The following is a 20,039-nucleotide window of genomic DNA, read 5'->3' as shown; positions in this document are numbered from 1 at the left end:
CACCTGGCTCCTGGCTTCGGGTCAGCGTGGTTTGCCAGACACAGCATGCCAGCCGCGGCTGCCATTGGAGGGTGAACCAACGGCAAAGGAAGACCTTTCTCTCTCTCTCTCTCACTGTCCACTCTGTCTGTCAAAAAAAGACCTTTTGTAGCAAATAGAAATTGAAAGAATTTGTCCCCACTCGTCCAGCCCTGCAAAGAATGCTTGAAGTTGTGCTACACACAGAAACACAGAAACATGGCCATCAATATGAAAGAAGGTAAAGGAAGAAAACCTACCAGTAAAAGATCATAGGAAGCTCAAAGGATATATTAGAAAATATCTTTGGGAAAATGGCAGGGCAAAATTACTACTTATCAATAGTCACATTGAACGTTAATGGCCTCAACTCTCCAGTTAAAAGGCACAGACTGGCTGAATGGATTAAGGAACAAAACCCATCTATTTGTTACCTACAAGAAACACATCTTTCCAACAAAATGCATGCAGACTAAAGTGAAAGGTTGGAAAAAAATACTCCATGCCAACACAAATGAAAAAAAAGCAGGTGTAGCCATATTAATATCAGACAAAATAAACTTTAACACAAGAACTGTTAAGAGAGATAAAGAGGGACACTATATAATGATTAAGGGTTCAATTCAACAGGAAGATGCAACTATTATAAATGTATATGCACCTAATTACAGGGCACCGGTTTATTTAAAAGGTACGTTAAGGGACTTAAAGGGAGACTTAGATTCCAATACAATAGTACTAGGAGAATTCAATACTCCACTCTCAGAAATAGACAGATCAACCGGACAGAAGATCAACAAGGAAAGAGCAGATTTAATTGATACTATTGTCCAAATGGATCTAACAGATATCTACAGAACTTTCAATCCTACATCTAAAGATTTTACATTCTTCTCAGCAGTGCATAGAACCTTCTCTAGGATTGACCACATACTAGGCCATAAAGCAAGTCTCAGTAAATTTAAAAGAATTAGAATCATACGATGCAGCTTCTCAGACCACCGTGGAATGAATGTGGACATTAGCAACTCAGGAATCCCTAGAGAGTATGCAAACACATGGAGACTCAACAACATGCTCCTGAATGAACACTGGATCATAGAAGAAATCAAAAGAGAAATCAAAAACTTTCTGGAATTAAATGAGGATAACAGCACAAAATATCAAAACTTATGGGATATGGTAAAAGCAGTGTTAAGAGGAAAGTTTATAGCAATTGGTGCCTACATCAAGAAATTGGAAAGGCACCAAATAAATGAGCTTTCAACGCATCTCAAGGATCTAGAAAAACTGCAGCAAACCAGACCCAAATCTAGTAGAAGGAGAGAAATAATTAAAATCAGAGAAGAAATCAACAGGATTGAATCCAAAAAAAGCATTACAAAAAATCAGCCAAATGAGGAGCTGTTTTTTTTTGAAAAAATGAATAAAATTGACATACCATTGGCTCAACTACCTAAAAAAAAGACCCAAATCAATAATGAAAAAGGAAATGTAACAACAGACGCCACAGAAATAAAATGAATCATCAGATATCACTACAAAGAGTTGTATGCCAGCAAACAGGGAAATCTATCAGAAATGGATAGATTCCTGGACACATGGAACCTACCTAAATTGAACCAGGAAGACATAGAAAACCTAAATAGACCCATAACTGAGACAGAAATTGAAACAGAAATAAAGGCCCTCCCAACAAAGAAAAGCCCAGGACCAGATGGATTCACCACTGAATTGTACCAGACATTTAAAGAAGAACTAACTCCAATTCTTCTCAAAATATTCAGAACAATCGAAAAAGAGGGAATCCTCCCAAATTCTTTCTATGAAACCAACATCACCTTAATCCCTAAGCCAGAGAAAGATGCAGAATTGAAAGAAAATTACAGACCAATATCCCTGATGAACATAGATGCAGAAATCCTCAATAAAATTCTCACCAATAGAATACAACAACACATCAAAAAAATCATCCACCCAGACCAAGTGGGATTTATCCCTGGTATACAAGGATAGTTCAATTTTCGCAAATCAATCAATGTGATGCACCACATTAATAAACTTCAGAAGAAAAACCATATGATTCTCTCAATAGATGCAGAGAAAGCATTTGATAAAATTCAACACCCTTTCATGATGAAAACTCTAAGCAAACTGGGTATGGAAGGAACATTCCTCAATACAACCAAAGCAATTTATGAAAAATACATTTCCAGCATCCTATTGAATGAAGAAAAGTTGGAAGCATTTCCACTGAGATCTGGTACCAGGCAGGGATGCCCACTCTCACCACTGCTATTCAATATAGTTCTGGAAGTTTTAGCCAGAGCTATTAGGCAAGAAAAAGAAATTAAAGGGATACAAATTGGGAAGGAAGAACTCAAACTATCCCTCTTTGCAGATGATGTGATTCTTTATTTAGGGAACCCAAAGAACTCTACTAAGAGACTATTGGAACTCATAGAAGAGTTTGGCAAAGTAGCAGGATATAAAATCAATGCACAGAAATCAACAGCCTTTGTATACACAGGCAATGCCACAGCTGAGAAAGAACTTCTAAGATCAATCCCATTCACAATAGCTACAAAAACAATCAAATACCTTGAAATAAACTTAACCAAGGATGTTAAAGATCTCTACAATGAGAATCACAAAATTATAAAGAAAGAAATAGAAGAGGATACCAAAAAATGGATAAAAATCTTCCATGCTCATGGATTGGAAGAATCAATATCATCATAATGTCCACTCTCCCAAAAGCAATTTATAGATTCAATGCAATACCAATCAAAATACCAAAGACATTCTTCTCAGATCTGGAAAAATGATGCTGAAATTCATATGGAGATGCAGGAGACCTCGAATACCTAAAGCAATTTTCTACAACAAAAACAAAGCTGGAGGCATCACAATATCAGATCTCAGGACATACTACAGGGCAGTTGTAATCAAAACAGCATGGTACTGGTACAGAAACAAATGGATAGACCAATGGAACAGAATAGAAACACCAGAAATCAATCCAAACATCTACAGCCAACTTATATTTGACCAAGGATCCAAAACTAATCCCTGGAATAAGGACAGTCTATTCAATAAATTGTTCTGGGAAAACTGGATTACCACGTGCAGAAGCATGAAGCCAGACCCCTATCTTTCACCTTACACAAAAATCCACTCAACATGGATTAAAGACCTAAATCTATGACCCGACACCATCAAATTATTAGAAAACATTGGAAAACCCTGTAAGATATTGACACCAGCAAAGACTTCCTGGAAAAGACCCTGGAGGCGCAGGCAGTCAAAACCAAAATTAACTATTGGGATTGCATCAAATTGAGAAGTTTCTGTACTGCAAAAGAAACAGTCAGGAGAGTGAAGAGGCAAGCAACAGAATGGAAAAAAAAATTTGCAAACTATGCTATAGATAAAGGACTAATAACCAGAATCTACAAAGAGATCAAGAAACTCCACAACAACAGAACAAACAACCCACTTAAGAGATGGGCCAAGGACCTCAATAGACATTTTTCCAAAGAGGAAATCCAAATGGCCAACAGACACATGAAAAATGTTCAAGATCACTAGCAATCAGGGAAATGCAAATCTAAACCACAATGAGGTTTCACCTCACCCCGGTGAGAATGGCTCACATACAGAAATCTACCAACAACAGATGATGGAGAGGATGTGGGGAAAAAGGAACACTAACCCACTGTTGGTGGGAATGCAAACTGGTAAAGCCACTATGGAAGTCAGTCTGGAGATTTCTCAGAAACCTGAATATAACCCTACCATTCAACCCAGCCATCCCACTCCTTGGAATTTACCCAAAGGAAATTAATTTGGCAAACAAAAAGCGGTTTGCACCTTAATGTTTATTGCAGCTTAATTCACAATAACTAAGACCTGGAATCAACCCAAATGCCCATCAACAGTAGACTGGATAAAGAAATTATGGGATATGTACTCTCTAGAATACGAAAGAGCAGTCAAAAACAATGAAATCTGGTCATTTGCAACAAAATGGAGGAATCTGGAAAACATCATGCTGAATGAAATAAGCCAGTCCCAAAGGGACAAATATCGTATGTTCTCCCTGATCAGTGACAACTAACCGAGCACCAAAAAGGAAACTTGTTGAAGTGAAATGAACGCTATGAGAAATTGTGACTTGATCAGCCCTTGCCCTAACTGTTGATGAACAATTTAATACGTTATCCCTCTTAGTATTTTTTTTTGTTTGTTCTACTTAATACTATTGGTTGAATTCTGTAATTAATACACAGTTATTCTTAAGTGTTGAAACTTAACTGAAAAGTGATCCTTGTTAAATATAAGAGTGGGAATAAGAGAGGGAAGAGATGTACAATTTCGGACATGCTCAAGCTGACTTGCCCCAAACAGTAGAGTTAGAAGCATACCAAGGATTCCAATTCAGTTCCATCAAGGTGACATGTACCAATGCCATCTCACTAGTCCAAGTGATCAATTTCTGTTCACAATTGATCATAATGATAGGACTAAGAGTCAAAGGGATCACACAAACAAGACTAGTGTATGCAAATACTAACTGATAGAATAAAAAAGGGAGAGAAGGATCCAACATGGAAAGCGAGATACACAGCAGACTCATGGAATGGCGAATGTCCTAATCAGCACTCTGGCCTCAGAATCAGCCCTTAAGGCATTCGGATACAGCTAAAAAGCCCATGAGAGTATTTCAGGCATGGAAATCCAAGACACTCTGGAAAAAAAAGAAAATGACCTAAATGAAAGATCTCTGCGAGTTAGATCCCAGTGGAAAGAACAGGTCATCAAAGAAGGAAGTATCTTTCTCTGAAGGGAGGAGAGAACTTCCACTTTGACTATGACCTTGTCTAAATATAATCAGAGTCGGTGAACTCAAAAGGCTTCCATAGCCTTGGCAATTCATGACAAGATCCTAGTGTTATTACTGATGCCATAAACAAGAGTGTCAATTGGTTAAGTCAACAACAGGAGTCACTGTGCACTTACTCCTCATGTAGGATCTCTGTCCTTAATGTGTTGTACATTGTGATTTAATGCCATAACTAGTACTCAAACAGTATTTTTTACTTTGTGTTTCTATGTGGGTGCAAACTGTTGAAATCTTTTCTTAATATAAACTGATCTTCTGTATATAAAGAGAATTGAAAAAGAATCTTGATGTGAATGGAAGGGGAGAGGGAGCGGGACAGGGGAGGGCTGCGGTGGGAGGGAAGTTATGGGGGGGGGGGAGAAAGCCATTGTAATCCATAAGCTGTACTTTGGAAATTTATATTCATTAAATAAAAGTTAAAAAAAAAAGCCAGAAATTTTTGTCTGGTAACAACTTTAACAAAGCCCATGATAAACATGTAATAAACATCACTACATCTTTTCTTTGCTTTTAGTTTCTCATATAATTTGTCATATTCATATACTTGGTCCTCATCCATATCAGTCTGATTCCTACTCTGTTTCCTTCCCTCCTCTCTTCTTTCCCACTGGCTGCTTCCTTCCTTCTTTCCTCCCTTCCTTTCTTCCCTTCTCCCTTCGTCCCTTCCTTCCTTCACCTTTCCCTTATGGCAGTTCTTAAGCCATGTCTCAATACTTTTTTCTCTTAAAAATTGTACAAATCTTGTATCATCCTGTAATTTCCTGTACCTTCCACTTCTCATCATGAAATTTGCAAAAAAATAGATGTGTGGGCCATATTAATAATTAAATACATGCTTAATGTGTTTCTGATTTGGATGATTGAGAAATATTTGGGTTACAAAATTGTGAGTAATCTTTAGCATTTCTCTATTATATTTTTATATTCATCTTTCCATTATTGGAAATTACTGGGGGGAACAAAGTATATTTACCAGAATGAGCAAAATTAACAAAGTTGTCATTAGGAAGCATCTTATTGTTATTATGTCATTTGTGTTTATTGAGATATGTAGTGTGACCTCACATACAATTTAAATCACTTTCAAAATTGGAAAATAAAATCAATTATTTAAAAACTATTAATGAATTAAAATTTATTTTAAGGGACATTTCAGACTTTACTTAGGGCTAAAGATATAATTCGTCTTTCTTTGAAAACTTAGGGATTCACTGATTGAATATCCAATAACTTACCATAAATGTTCTAGAAACTCTGGAAGCTGAAAAGACTTCAATTTTTTTAAAACAAAGCAGAAGTTATTTATCATTTCCTTTTCTTAATATTTTTAACATGGATAGTATATAACCTTTTTTTAAATTTAAGAGTTATTATTATGGGGCCTGTGTTGTAGTGCAGCTGTAAAACTGCTGCCTGTGATGCAAGCATCCCATATGGACCCTGGTTCATGTCCTGGCTGCTCCACCAACTCCCTGCTAATGACCTGGGGTAAGGAGGAGGAAGATGGCCCAGTTGCTTTGATCTCTGGCACCCAAGTGGGAGGCTCAGATGGAGTTCTTGGCTACTATTTTTGGCCTGGCCAGCCCTGGTCTTTAGGGACATCTGGTAAGGAACCAGCAGATGGAAGATTTCTATTCCTCAGTCTCTCCCTTTCTCTGTAACTTTGCCTTTCAAGTAAATAAGTCTGAAAAGAGGACTTATTATAATTAACTATGAAAATCCATATTTCCACAAATTCAAAACGAATTTATGTAATGGAGTGTTGGAATGTCTGACAGGATCATCTTCATATTTAAAGGTGTAGTTGGAAGTATAAATTAGTAAATTCTATGGGAAGATCTATCACTATGAAAAATCTAAAAAAAGTTTCTGAAGAAATACCAAAATCAAAGTAAAGGTTAATCGGTATTATAGTATCAAATTAACATTTCTTTCAATTATTAAACTTCATTAGTGCTATTCTTCATGAGATTTATGATTAGAGTAGAAAAGTCAAAATGGCATTTCTTGAATAACCTACAGAAAAGTCTAACCTAATTTTTTTATTTTTTTAAATAGATAATTTAGATATGATACTAACTAATGTGTTACAAGAAAAGTTCAAAAATGTCACCTTTAAAAGGGAGTGAAGTTATTTCCCTTCTAATTTGAAAAAATTATATCTAGTTTTTAACTACATAAAATGGACTATACAGAATATTTTTAAATTAATGTATAGATGCAAGACATAATGTTCTCTTTAGGAAGACTCACTGTATACTTCGATGTGTATTATATTGTTATATATAAAAATATTGGCATGGCAGAGAAGAGCTTATTCTCCTGTAATCTTAGTTTAAGAACAAATTCTGGGGGCTGAACTGTGGTATAGCAGGTAAAGCCGCCACCTGCAGTGCCAGTGTCCCGTATGGTGCTGGTTCAAGCCTCAGCTGCTTTGCTTCCCATCCAGCTCTCTGCTGTGGCCTGGGAAAACAGTAGAAGATGGCTCAAGTCTATGGGTCCCTGCACCCACGTGTAACTCTTTCAAATAAATAAATGAACCTTAAAAAAAAATCCAAGCTTCAACAACAACAAAAATCTACCTTATAACTCATACTACCCTGGCCACTAAACTTTACTTAATAATTTGATGTGGTAGGGCTGGCGCTGTGGCTCAGCAGGCTAATCCTCCACCTTGCGGTGCCGGCACACCGGGTTCTAGTCCCAGTCGGGGAGCCGGATTCTGTCCCAGTTGCCCCTCTTCCAGGCCAGCTCTCTGCTATGGCCCAGGAGTGCAGTGGAGGATGGCCCAGGTGCTTGGGCCCTGCACCCATGGGAGACCAGGAGAAGCACCTGGCTCCTGCCATCGGATCAGCGCGGTGTGCCGGCTGCAGTGCGCTGGCCACAGCAGCCATTGGATGGTGAGCCAATGGCAAAGGAAGACCTTTCTTTCTGTCTCTCTCTCTCACTGTCCACTCTGCCTGTCAAAATAAATAAATAAATAAATAAATAAAATAAAATAATTTGATGTGGTTAATATAATTAGGTCCCCCATGCCATACTGGAATTTTCAATGAACTATAGAAAATGCCATTAAATTATGTAAGAAAACTTGTGTTTTAATAAGAATCATGGCTTTCAATTCCTGAAGAGATTTTAACAGTTGCTATATTTACTCAGGATTTCTTTTAAGCAAACTTGTATTTGAAAAGTCAACTATTAGACAAACTGGTGATTTCAGTCTAAAGATATTTTATTTTCAGAATACCTGAGGATTTCAAATACAAACATATCATTTAATATTTCTTGTATTTCAGCAAAAGTTTATCTCTTAATGCTTACATTGTTAAGTGAGTGAAGCAAAATGCTTACTTTAAATCAAAGGTATCAATGCTTAAATCTCATTTATAATTGCTCTGTTAAAAGTTTTAAATGATTATGGTTGAAAGAAGAGGTATAAGAAAGATCTATGTGCTAGTAAAATCACCTTCCAGAATTGCTTTCAACATACAATATTTCACACTGTGCAGTTTTTCTCTTGGTAGTGTTTTTCATATTAATTTTATTGACAAAATAAACTTTTCACAAATTTTGAGAATGTTAAAAATACACAATAATTTGTCAAATTAAAGTAGCCACTGAGTTACCATGTCTAACAAATAGTATACATAATGATTAAGGAAATACAAGAAGATGACAATCATTAATATGAATGCCCCCAATCTCGGTGCAAATTGTGGGGTATAAATTGATAGAACAGCAAGGAGAAATAGACCAATCCTCTGTTACCATCGATGTTGTGAGCATGCTATGGTCAAGTAGGCAGAATCAGGAAACAAAACATATCTGAACTCAAAATTTCTATAACAAATGGATATTACACAGGCACACATCCACACAACTTCACCCAAGAACCACAATATGCAAATTATTCCCGAACTCACATATAATTTGTACCATAAAATACACCTTAACTAGTTTAAACAACATGAATATTCAATGTCTTCTTTCAAACAATAATAGAATTAAACAGGACATCAATAAAAGAAAATCCTCAAATACATGAAAACTAAAAAAACATGCTTCTAAATCATATATGGGTCAAGGAGATATCAAGATAAATTTGGTTGAGTGTTAGGCTAAATGAAAATGGAAACATGATTGACATTTGGGAGACTTAACAAAAGCAGTGCTTAGAAGGTAATTTATGGCATTGAATGCATGTTCTAGAAAAGAAGAAAGCTCTAAAATTATGCATTCAAGCTTATACTGTGTTTTTTTTTTCTTCATCCTATTTGTTGAGCACTTTACTTAGTGTAGGGTTAGTCTTATGAATATAAAGTTAACTGAAAATAGATCTCTCTCTCTAACTCTGCCTTTCAAAAAAAATTATAATTTGATCTTTACCTTATGCCATATACAAAAATCAAGTCAAAGTGGATAAAAGGCTTTGAAGTGAGTTCTGAAGCTATAAAACTACAAGAAAACTATAGAGGAAAAGCTCCATGTCATGCCAGGATATTTATTTCTTGGAGAGGACTATGCAAGCACAGGTAACAAAAGAAACTGAATTGATGTGATTTCATCAGATTATGAAGGTCTTGCATCATAAAGGAAATAATTGAGAGAAGAAAAAATCTACTCATTGAGAGAAAATGCAGAACATGCATACATGTATCTAATATCTAAAATATGTAAAGAACTCAAACCTCTCAGTAACCAGAAACATTTAACTCAATTAAAAATTAGCATAATACATAAACAGATATTTCTCAAGAGAAGACAGAATGTCAAACAAGTATGTGGAAAAATGTTTAACATCTTTAGTCAACAGAGAAATGCCAACATGTTAGAATGGTTATGATCAAAATGGTTATAATCAAAATGATGAAAAATAACAAGTGTGAGAAAAACTGTGGAGAGAAGGGGACCCTGGTACATTGTCTGGGGAAATACTAATTCATACAGCCACAGCACTCTCCCCTACACTATTTTTATACTCTTTAGTATTATTAAAAATATTTTGAAATAACAAGACAAGATTAAAGGATAAAGAAAATATGGTGTATTTACACAATGAAATACTAGAAGTCTGAAAAAAATGCTGAACATTCTCTCATTTGTAACATTCTGATGAGTCTTAGGAACACTATGTTAAGTGAAATAAGCCGAACATAAAAAGAGAAGCACTATATATTCACCATTACATGTGAAATGAGTCAATGTAGAACTCACACAAGCAGAGAGTATAATGGTGCTTACCAGAGCCATAGTGAAGAAAAGTTTGTTAGACAGGAATAATAACTTTCATCAATCTTTTGAACAACATGGGCTATAGTTGTTAATAATGTGTTGTGTGCTTGTAAATTTCTAAAAAACAGTAGATCTTAAATATTTTCAATACCAGAAAAAAAAAGTAGTTAAGAAGATGGGTAAGCTAATTAGTTTTATTTAATTTTTTCACAATGTGTATATGTATCAACATATCACATTTTATACCATAACTGTATGCCATTGTAAGTGTCAATGAATAACTAAAGAAGAAATAGAAAGACAGAGACAAAGAGAGGAGAGTGGCATGTCAGTGCACATACAATTGCACGGAGGGAATATCATGCTGTGAGAGGCAAGTATTGGCGGCATGATAGAAAGAATCCTCCCTTAAAGCCCTCAGAGAGACCATAGCCCTGCAGCAATTTCATCTTGAACTTCTAGACCCTAGAGTTTTAAGAGCACATTGTTTTTGCAAGATAAAAAATAATAAAGATTGAGAATTCCTTGAAAATTCATGAGTTATTATTTATTAATGATAACAATTATACTTGAAAATACATTTCTGGACTTTAAAATTTCTAAATTTCTCTCCAAAAATCATTAAAAATGAATACACATATATATAAAGCAAAGCCACTTAGAACAGAAATCCAATAATTAAAAAGTAGAATACTCATTTCTACAAAACTCAAAGACATTATAGGTTTTATTATATTCTATTCAATATATTCATTATATTGAATGCCAGAAAATAATAAAAATGCTCTAGACTTTTCACGTAGTTAAAGACCTAGCTTTTAGAAAGAATGTGAGTCAGTTACCAAACTAATATTTAAGAGATTCACTTTCTGACACCATAAAGGTATACAATCTTATTAAAAGAATAAACTCAGACTCTCTAGTGTGGAGACTTGGAAGTGATATGAATGATGTATAGATGTAAATATTGTTATATCACAAAAGGAAACAACCAGGGCACATATATCCACACACAATCTTTGCAAAGCAAGAAATAATGGAAATGATCTGGTAGTAATTTAAGAATAGAAAGCAAACTTGGTTGACATCTTGCATCTAATTATTGGATTATGGGGTTCTACTTAGATTGGAAGAGGAAAGAAGGAAGGGAAGGAGAAGAAGAGTAGGAGGGAGGAAGGAAGACAATATATTTGTAGAATTATATCTAAAATATGAAAAATAAAATAATAAAAATAAATTAAGAATAATGAAATAACTGTAAGTTAAAGATTTTATGGAAGTTATAAAGAGATGGAACTATATTTCATGATCATGGCCATGGAAACTTGATTAAATGAATGTGCTAATTTTTTGAAATTTCCATCAAAAATCTGATTTTGAAAGTGTATATTTAATATAGCAGTTAAAATAATGCTGGGATTATCCACATCCCATAGTTGAGGGCTTGTGATTAGTTCCAGCTTTGCTTCCAATTGCAGTTTCAAGCTAATGCATAGCTTGAGTGGCAGTAAGTAACTGGCTCAAGTACTTAGGTTCCTGCCATTCATGAGGGAAACCCAGACTGAATTCTTGGCTCCTAGCTTCAGCCTGGCTCAGCCCCAACTGCTGCAGACACTTGAAAAGTAACCAAGATATGGAAGAACCTCCTTCATCTGTCTCTGTCTCCATCTCATCTGTCTCTCTGCTTATATAATAAATCTTACTTTTAACACTCATTTTATATTTTCAAGTTAAATAATAAGCAACATAACATATTTTACAAAATCAAAAGAAACCTGAAGACCAAAAAATATTGGAGGTTTACACTACTAGTTATCAAGAATTAATATGAAATTAGAGTAATTAAGAAATTATTGGCAGGCGCCATGGCTAAACAGGCTAATCCTCCACCTTGCGGCACCAGCACACCAGGTACTAGTCCCGGTTGGGGTGCCAGATTCTGTCCCAGTTGCCCCTCTTCCAGGCCAGCTCTCTGCTATGGCCCGGGAGTGCAGTGGAGGATGGCCCAAGTGCTTGGGCCCTGCACCCCATGGGAGGCCAGGAGAAGCACCTGGCTCCTGGCTTCGGATCAGCACAGTGCGCTGGCCATAGCAGCCATTGGAGGGTGAACCAACGGCAAAGGAAGACCTTTCTCTCTGTCTCTCTCTCTCACTGTCCACTCTGCCTGTCAAAAAAAAAATTATTATTCTCAGTGAAACAATAGACTAAGAAGGAATATCTAAAGTTAAGAGTTTAGTCAAATAATAGAGAGTATCTGACAGAAATGGCATTAAATGTCAATAAAAACTGATTATTCAACAAAGAATGTGCATAAATTATTATCTATAAAATATAAACTAAACAGAAATATTATTGACACTACATTGTAAAATATTTATTTTGTATCATGTAAAACTTTAAATGTGAATGCCAATATGGAGTCTGGACACAAACCGTCTGCACTAAACAACTTATTTACAAAACACTTTCTGGCAAAGAGAAAGCATTGTGGTTATATTTTATAAACATATCTGTAAATCATCCAGCACTTCTCTCATGGAAAGATGAGGTCTCTGTAACCTAAGATTTTAATCTCGATTGGTAAGGTGCCTTTTCGCATGAAAGCATATTTGATATTCTCCAGATTGGGCATTGAAATCCTGCCAATTCATGAAGCAATCACAACTGAGACCCAAAACCCTCCAAGAACCAACATAAGACTACTCACCTGGATAAATGACATTTAGGAATTCCAGTGACTATCTGCAGCTGCTCGTAGGATTCCAGAATTTCCACCAAACACTGCAGCATGACCAGGAAAGCTGGCTAAGAACTTTCAGTTAAATCTACCAGGGAATGACAATGTGACTCAGTGAGCTCTTTCACTATCACAGGGAACAAAGAATCACCTATCTGAACCCTGAGCAAATTCCTCTACCAAAAATTATTTAGATAGAATAACACTATGTTTATTAAGGTCACTACATTTTGTTATGCAGTTTGCACATTGTTATTGACATTGAAAGATAATTAGATTTTAAAAAATAATAACAATAGGAGCTCATATTCTAAAGGAAAACATACAAAGAGAAGGGGAGAGAAGAAAGATATGTGAAAGATTAAATGTTGACAGTAATTAAAATTATATGACTCAATAGGACTGTTTCATCTTTTTATTTCTTGAACAGCAGTTTTTGTTCATTGCCACTGAACACTTAGTTTTCTGGATGATGCAAATATATTGCCAAATATACAGCAAAAGAATTAATAGAGTGAGAAATTGCACAATATGTTTTGAAAAGACTCTTCTCTTTAAAGCTAGAATTCTATTTTTGTTTCAAAAAATATATTTTATGACTGTAAAAAGCTCCGGACAGCTTTATTTCAACTATTTCTCATTATTAGATATAATTTTAATAAAGTACATGATAATTTCTCCAGTCTCTTACTTTTTGTAATTTATAATATTAAGCTAATATAAAATGAAATATACAACATGAGTTGCAAAGAAAATTCTGCATGCAAAAATAGTCTCATAATAATTTTAATATAAAAATAATATTTTGACAAAATTCTTGCCCCCTCTTTTCTTATAAGGGATTTCAGAATTTCTTAATTACTTATGTTTTAGTACATAATTTATTTTTTGTCCAAAAAGTGAGCTACAAAAATTAGTCCATTTTATATTTTATTGATTTGATGAAAACAATGTTTTCTATCCTGCTTATGATAATTTGTAATGATCAATGTTCAAGTCATCTTTTCTTTTCACAATAGCTAAAGTACCTGAGGGACACTACTTAAGAAGGAGGAAGGTTTATTTTTGCTGATAGTTTCAATGTTCACAGTTCAAGATTGAGTGACTCATTAGTCTAGTACTTGATCAAAGCTCGAAATAACAGATCCTGTGTGGAAGAATGAACCAATGGTGATCCAGGAAGCAGAGTGAGACTTGTTACACGATCAACTAGTGCACCCAATACTTGATTTCATGAGAACTACTTTCTGAAGGTAAACCCACATTTACACACCACCCCATCTCCTTGAAGCCTTGATTACACCAAGTCTACTTTTAATCAATCAACTGTTAATATTTATCCATTAGTTGTTAACAGAAGAGTTTGGGATTTAAACATCTGTATGAGTTAGGAAGCCAAATCCTATTTGAATCATAATAATCAAAAACCACAGGGAGGAACGTGTAACTTAATTCCATGCATGACATTTCAGTTCAAGTTATAGTGTTACACTTAATATAATTTTCCAATTAATTAATGAAATGCTTAATAAATGTTCTATGGAGGTAAATAATTTTCCAAGAAATATTATATGCTATGTTTAGCCCCATGTCAATCATCCAACAAGGTCTGTATAAGAAAATTCCAAGATAAGAAGTTTCACAGAAATCTATTCTTAGCTTCTCATATCACAAGAATATTTTAGATGAAAAGAATATAAATCAATGAAGGCCATGAAGCAAGTGATTTTGTAATTTAATGAAGTACAAAGACTTGAAGATCAATGGCTACTAAAATTTACATTTGAGTAATTATATTAAGAATAAAGTTATTTATCAATTATACTTTGGTATCACCTGATACAACAATATATACTATATATACTATAAGTTACATCACGTCTAGGTTGTATTTTGTAAAGAAATCCATAATTTAAAGTGTTTATGAGGTCCAAAATGAGTTAAAATTTCTTTGTTCCATCTTTGATTATTATTGAGGTAAGTTAATCACAAATATTTCTTTTTTAAAAAACCAGACATTAATTTATTTTTTTATTTGAAAGGTGTAGTGACAGAAAGTGAGAGAGATGTATGCTCCATCTATCACTCCCTAAATGCCCACAATGAGGGCTGGCCCAGGCTGAAGCCAGGAGTTAGTACCTCAATCAGAGTCTCCTACATGGGTGGAAAGAACTCAAGTACTTGAATCATCATTTGTTCCTTCCCAGTTGCATTAGCAAGGAGCTGGATCAGTAGCATAGTAGCTGGGACTAGAGCCTGCACTTTGATATGGGACACAGCTGTCCTAGGTGGCTTAATCTGCAGTTCCACAATACCTGCTCCCATGATGTATCTCATATCAATGCAAATAGACCAAATTTAATTCATTAATTAATTAAACTGAATTTTGCAAAGTACTTGATAGACAAAGACTGAGTTCTATATTAAATCAAGCATAAATAATTTAAGATGTGTACAGCAGAATCAAGTCCCTCTTCCTTTGTTTAAATGTATGAAATATTTCCCTTATATGTTAATAATACTTCTATGATCAGATTTGTTATTTGGAGAGTGTAATGTACATCATTTCAAATATTTCACTTACTTAAAAAATTTAAGCTCCACAGCTAATAAAAATGTATTGCAATATATGTGATTAATAATTGTATTTTATTTACAAGTGAATATATTAATTTTCTAATTGAAGTCAGTATTTCCTGGGAAATAATATTGTGACAAAAATATACTGCACTGAGAAAAACAACCCACTTATAATCTAACAATAATTTCTATTCAGCAGAACTTATTTACTGATTATAATTACCATAAATAAATCATTTCAGTTCTCTTTTGAAATGTTGAAAAATATATGCATCAATACTAAAAATAAATGAGTCGTCTTTACAGATTGCTTTCTATGGGTTTATATTTTAACAAACTTGTGTAATTTATTGATATTGTTTTTATAAAGTTTCAGGTGGAAAAATAATGTTCTTCTTATGTCTAGGCATTTATTACATAAAATTGAAATATTATTTAAGACATAATGGAAATACAGAAATATCTACTATATTTTATAATTAAAAACCTGATTTCATAATTATTTTACAAAGACATAACTACTCTGTGAAAAAGACACCTTTAAAATTCTGTTATAAATTCCATTTCTCTCACATGTGGTACATGGGGATAAGAAAATATATTTTGATGGTTTAGTGGGATGACTGATGGAATGAATTGAGTTTACAAGGTGATATCTTTGCTTCCCAGAAGAAATAATGCCCATGTGCTTTGTGTCAGTTTGCTTTACTTACCTGGACACTACTACCCTGATTCCCATTGTTCATGTTCTTTTTCTTAACTTCAATTAGATGACATAAAGACATAACGTGAAAGCAGTCGCTACACATTCCTGGGATATTTATTTTCTTGTATCTGAGACCCAATCATGATTAGATATTTCACATTTCATGTGCTTTTCTATTTTAAGAGAAATGTCATTTTAAAAGATTTACGTAATTATTTGAAAGGCAGAGTGACAGGAGAGGGGGAGAAAGGCAGAGAGAGAAAAAGAGACAGATTTTTCATCTGCTGTTTCACTCCCCAAATGACCAAAATCAGCCTCCTTCTGGATTAGGAACACCATCCTGATCTCCCACATGGTTGGCAGGTTCCCACACGTTTGAACCATCTTCTGCTGCCTTCCCAGGCACAGAGCAGGGAATTGGATCAGGATCAGAGAAGCCAGAACTGGAACTGGCAGTCTGATGTGGATGCTGACTTCCCAAGCGGTGGCTTAACCCACTGTGCCACAAAGCCTGTCCCAGCAGGAATGTTTTTTTAGATATTATTAAACTTGACTTTTCTCAAGGATAATGGATAATTTTCTCAAGGATAATGTAATTATTTTTTCACAGACTAGAACAGGCACTCTCTCTCTCTCTCTCTCTCTCTCCCTCTCCCTCTCTCTCTGTAGTTTACATTAATGTACATGACTTATGGAAAAAATCAGAAACTTATTTATAACAGACATTTATTATCTTGCATACAGTTCTATAAATTAGAAGATCTGCATACATTTTAAGTCTCCATGAGCTAATGCTGTGTTGGCAGCCTCCCTTACTTCCCAGGAGGCTCTTGGGAAAGTCTGCTTCTTGCCTCTCAGTTTCTAGAGGTCAACGACTTCTGCTGATGGTGACCTGTTGTTACCTCTTCAGACATGAAATCTTTTTGACTTTTATCCTGTAACCATGGCTATGAGACAAAATCATCAGGAAAAGGTGCTCTGTTTTTCGAAGACTCACAAGGTTAGATTGTGCCGGCCTGGATAATTTAGAGTATTCTGCCTGTGTCGGGGTATCTAACAATCACATCTACACAATTTTTGCTGTAAAGTAAATGAACAGTCTCAGGCTCTAGGGACAAATAGGTAGACATTTTGAGCCACTGGGACATAAATATTACACATTAAAGATGAGTTTCTAAGCTTAATCATATATTAACTATGGCTTGAATCTAAGCCTATAGGCACCACTCTTCAGTTCTCTTGTAAGAGCAGAAACAGGTAGCAATACAGAAGCTATTTTCATAGCCGAAATCTAACAATCACCTCAGTTCTCTCAAGGCACAGTGTTATTCCTAACTTCGCTGAAATAACATTTTGTGATAAAAAAAAGACTGACCTTATGTTTTGAGGTGATGTTGACAGGTTTTGAGGATCACTACAGTCTTGGCATCTCTACCCTGTATCTGGGCAAGTTAATCAGAATATTGAGACCTCATGCTCCTGGCGCCAGTGGGAGATTCAACCACCCAAGCTCCTCCATCCAACAGCTCACCCCTAGGATGAAGCATAATAAAAATTCTAAGCCAGTCTCCTGTACTTGCTCTCTGGGCATTGTGACCCTGGTAGTGAGGCCTTGCCCACTTGACCCTAAATACAGCAAGTATATAAGTAAGGAATATTTCTCTACTCTCTTGATGTGTGTTTGGTGGCATCACCCCCAATATATGAATCAAATGCAGGGGAGGGCACGTTATAATTTCTGCACAATCACCAACACTATCCCATGAATTGCTCTATACTCTCTAAATATTGTTGCTTTCAATATTTGCCCATTAAGTTCTACTTCTTTTAGTCTCTTACAGATCTTTCAGGATTTTTATTTCTCTGAGTACTTGCAATTATAATTATAACTGAGGGCCTACATTTACCAATTTTGCAAATATCTTAGGAATTTCCAAAAATTGTTTTGATTTTTAAAAAAATCTAAAAACATCAAAAACCTAGAAATATATAATAAAATAAAATGAGTAAAACCTTTTAAAATGATTTCTGAGGCTCAGTGGAAAGCAGTTGAGGCCAAAATGCTCTTCCATCAAGTTCAGAAATCCTCTAGTGGACTTACAGAATTCCTACTTCCAGTTCATATACGAGGTAGAGATTTTGCTGAAAACATAATATACTTGTGCTTTCGTGAGTGTTTATGCCTCAGCAGCAGTATTTTGTTCTATGATTGTTGAAATATTTTGTCTTTCTAATCACTGTCCATTTTAAAATGTTTTTGAAGTAAAAGATTATATGCTATTTTTTTTTTTTAGTGCAAGTTATGTATTTCTAGGTTGCAAGCAATATCCCTGTCTTCCTTGGAATGGGAACTTTCCAAGACCCAGCAAGCCCTGTGAATGTGTTCACACAATTATCTCTTTAGTAAAATGCTCAAAATATCTTAGCAAGAATTATTTTTTAAAGAGCTCCCCACTATTGCTACAAATTGCTAAGTGTCGAGCCTCATAAAACCTGAATCTAGAGAAAATGCATGTTGTCATTTTGAACAGTATTATGGCTGCAAAAAGTCCATCTGCTTTTTCTCAGATACTGAGTGAATCGGATTTGTGCTGAGAATTTTTAAATTCCTAGTATCTAAAAAAGTAATTCTCCTAAAATAAATCTAATGTAGTACAGATATGTAAAGTTAAGAAGATTAAGAGTGTGAGGAAATATGAATGGAATTGTCACAAGGTACTAATAAGACTTTGTAAAACTGCAGGAAGTATGTACGTAGTATTTTATGTAATATATGTTCTTGTGAATAATGTTCTGTTCTCAACCAAATCTTTCTGATATCTTTCATCTTTATGCTAACAGGTGTTTAATAACAGGCTGGCACTGTGACATAGTGGGTAAAGCCATTGCCTGCAGTGTCACATCCCATGTGGGTGCCAGTTCAAGTTCCAGCTGCTCTACTTCCGATTCAGCTCTCCGCTGTGGCCTGGGAAAGCAGTGGAAGATGGCCCAATTCCTTGGGCCCCTGCACCCGCATGGGAGACCCAGAAGAAGCTTTTGGCTCCTACCTTCAGATGGGTGCAGCTCTGGCCGTTGCAGCTAGTTGGGGAGTGAACCAAAGGATGGAAGTCTTTTCTCTTTCTCTTTCTGTCTCTCTTCTCACTGTGTAATTCTGACTTTCAAATAAATAAATAAATGCTTAAAAAATAATTATTGCATCTCACAGTGATGTTTCTATGAGAAAGTAAATAAAATATTTGCATTACTTACCAACAGAAAATGGGTTCAATGCACTGGTGTCACTATCCATCTCTCCTCAGATTGGAACCTCACTTAGGGATTGACATTCAATTACTAATATGAAAATTTCTTGTTTTTTTTCTCCAATGTTTCTTTATTTTTTAAAAACAGTAAGCAGGTTAGTCAAGTTTTAATGAAAAGAAGTAATGAGGAGACTACACCCGACAGACCAGGATGGCATCTCCACAAAAAACTGAGAGCTGAGCCTGCATTCAAACTGGAGTTCTTATGGATTTTCTTTTTTTTAAAATATTTATTTTATTTATTTGAAAGACAGAATTACAGAAAGAGGTAGAGACAAAGAGAGAGGTCTTCCATACACGGGTTCACTCCCAAGATGGCTGCAACGGCCAGAGCTGTGCTGATCTGATGCCAGGAGCCAGGAACTTCTTCCAGGTCTCCCACATGGGTGCCAGGGCCCAAGGACTTGGGTCTTTTTCTACTGCTATCCCAGGCCATAGCAGAGAGCTGGATCAGAAGAGGAACAGCCAGGACTAGACCCAGCGCCTATATGGGATGCCAGCTCTTTAGGCCAGGGCTTTAACCCACTGTGCCACGCACTGACCCCCTTATGGATTTTC

Source organism: Lepus europaeus, chromosome 6, assembly GCF_033115175.1.
Source record: "Lepus europaeus isolate LE1 chromosome 6, mLepTim1.pri, whole genome shotgun sequence".
Classification (NCBI taxonomy): domain Eukaryota; kingdom Metazoa; phylum Chordata; class Mammalia; order Lagomorpha; family Leporidae; genus Lepus; species Lepus europaeus.
This window is presented reverse-complemented; position numbering follows the sequence as displayed.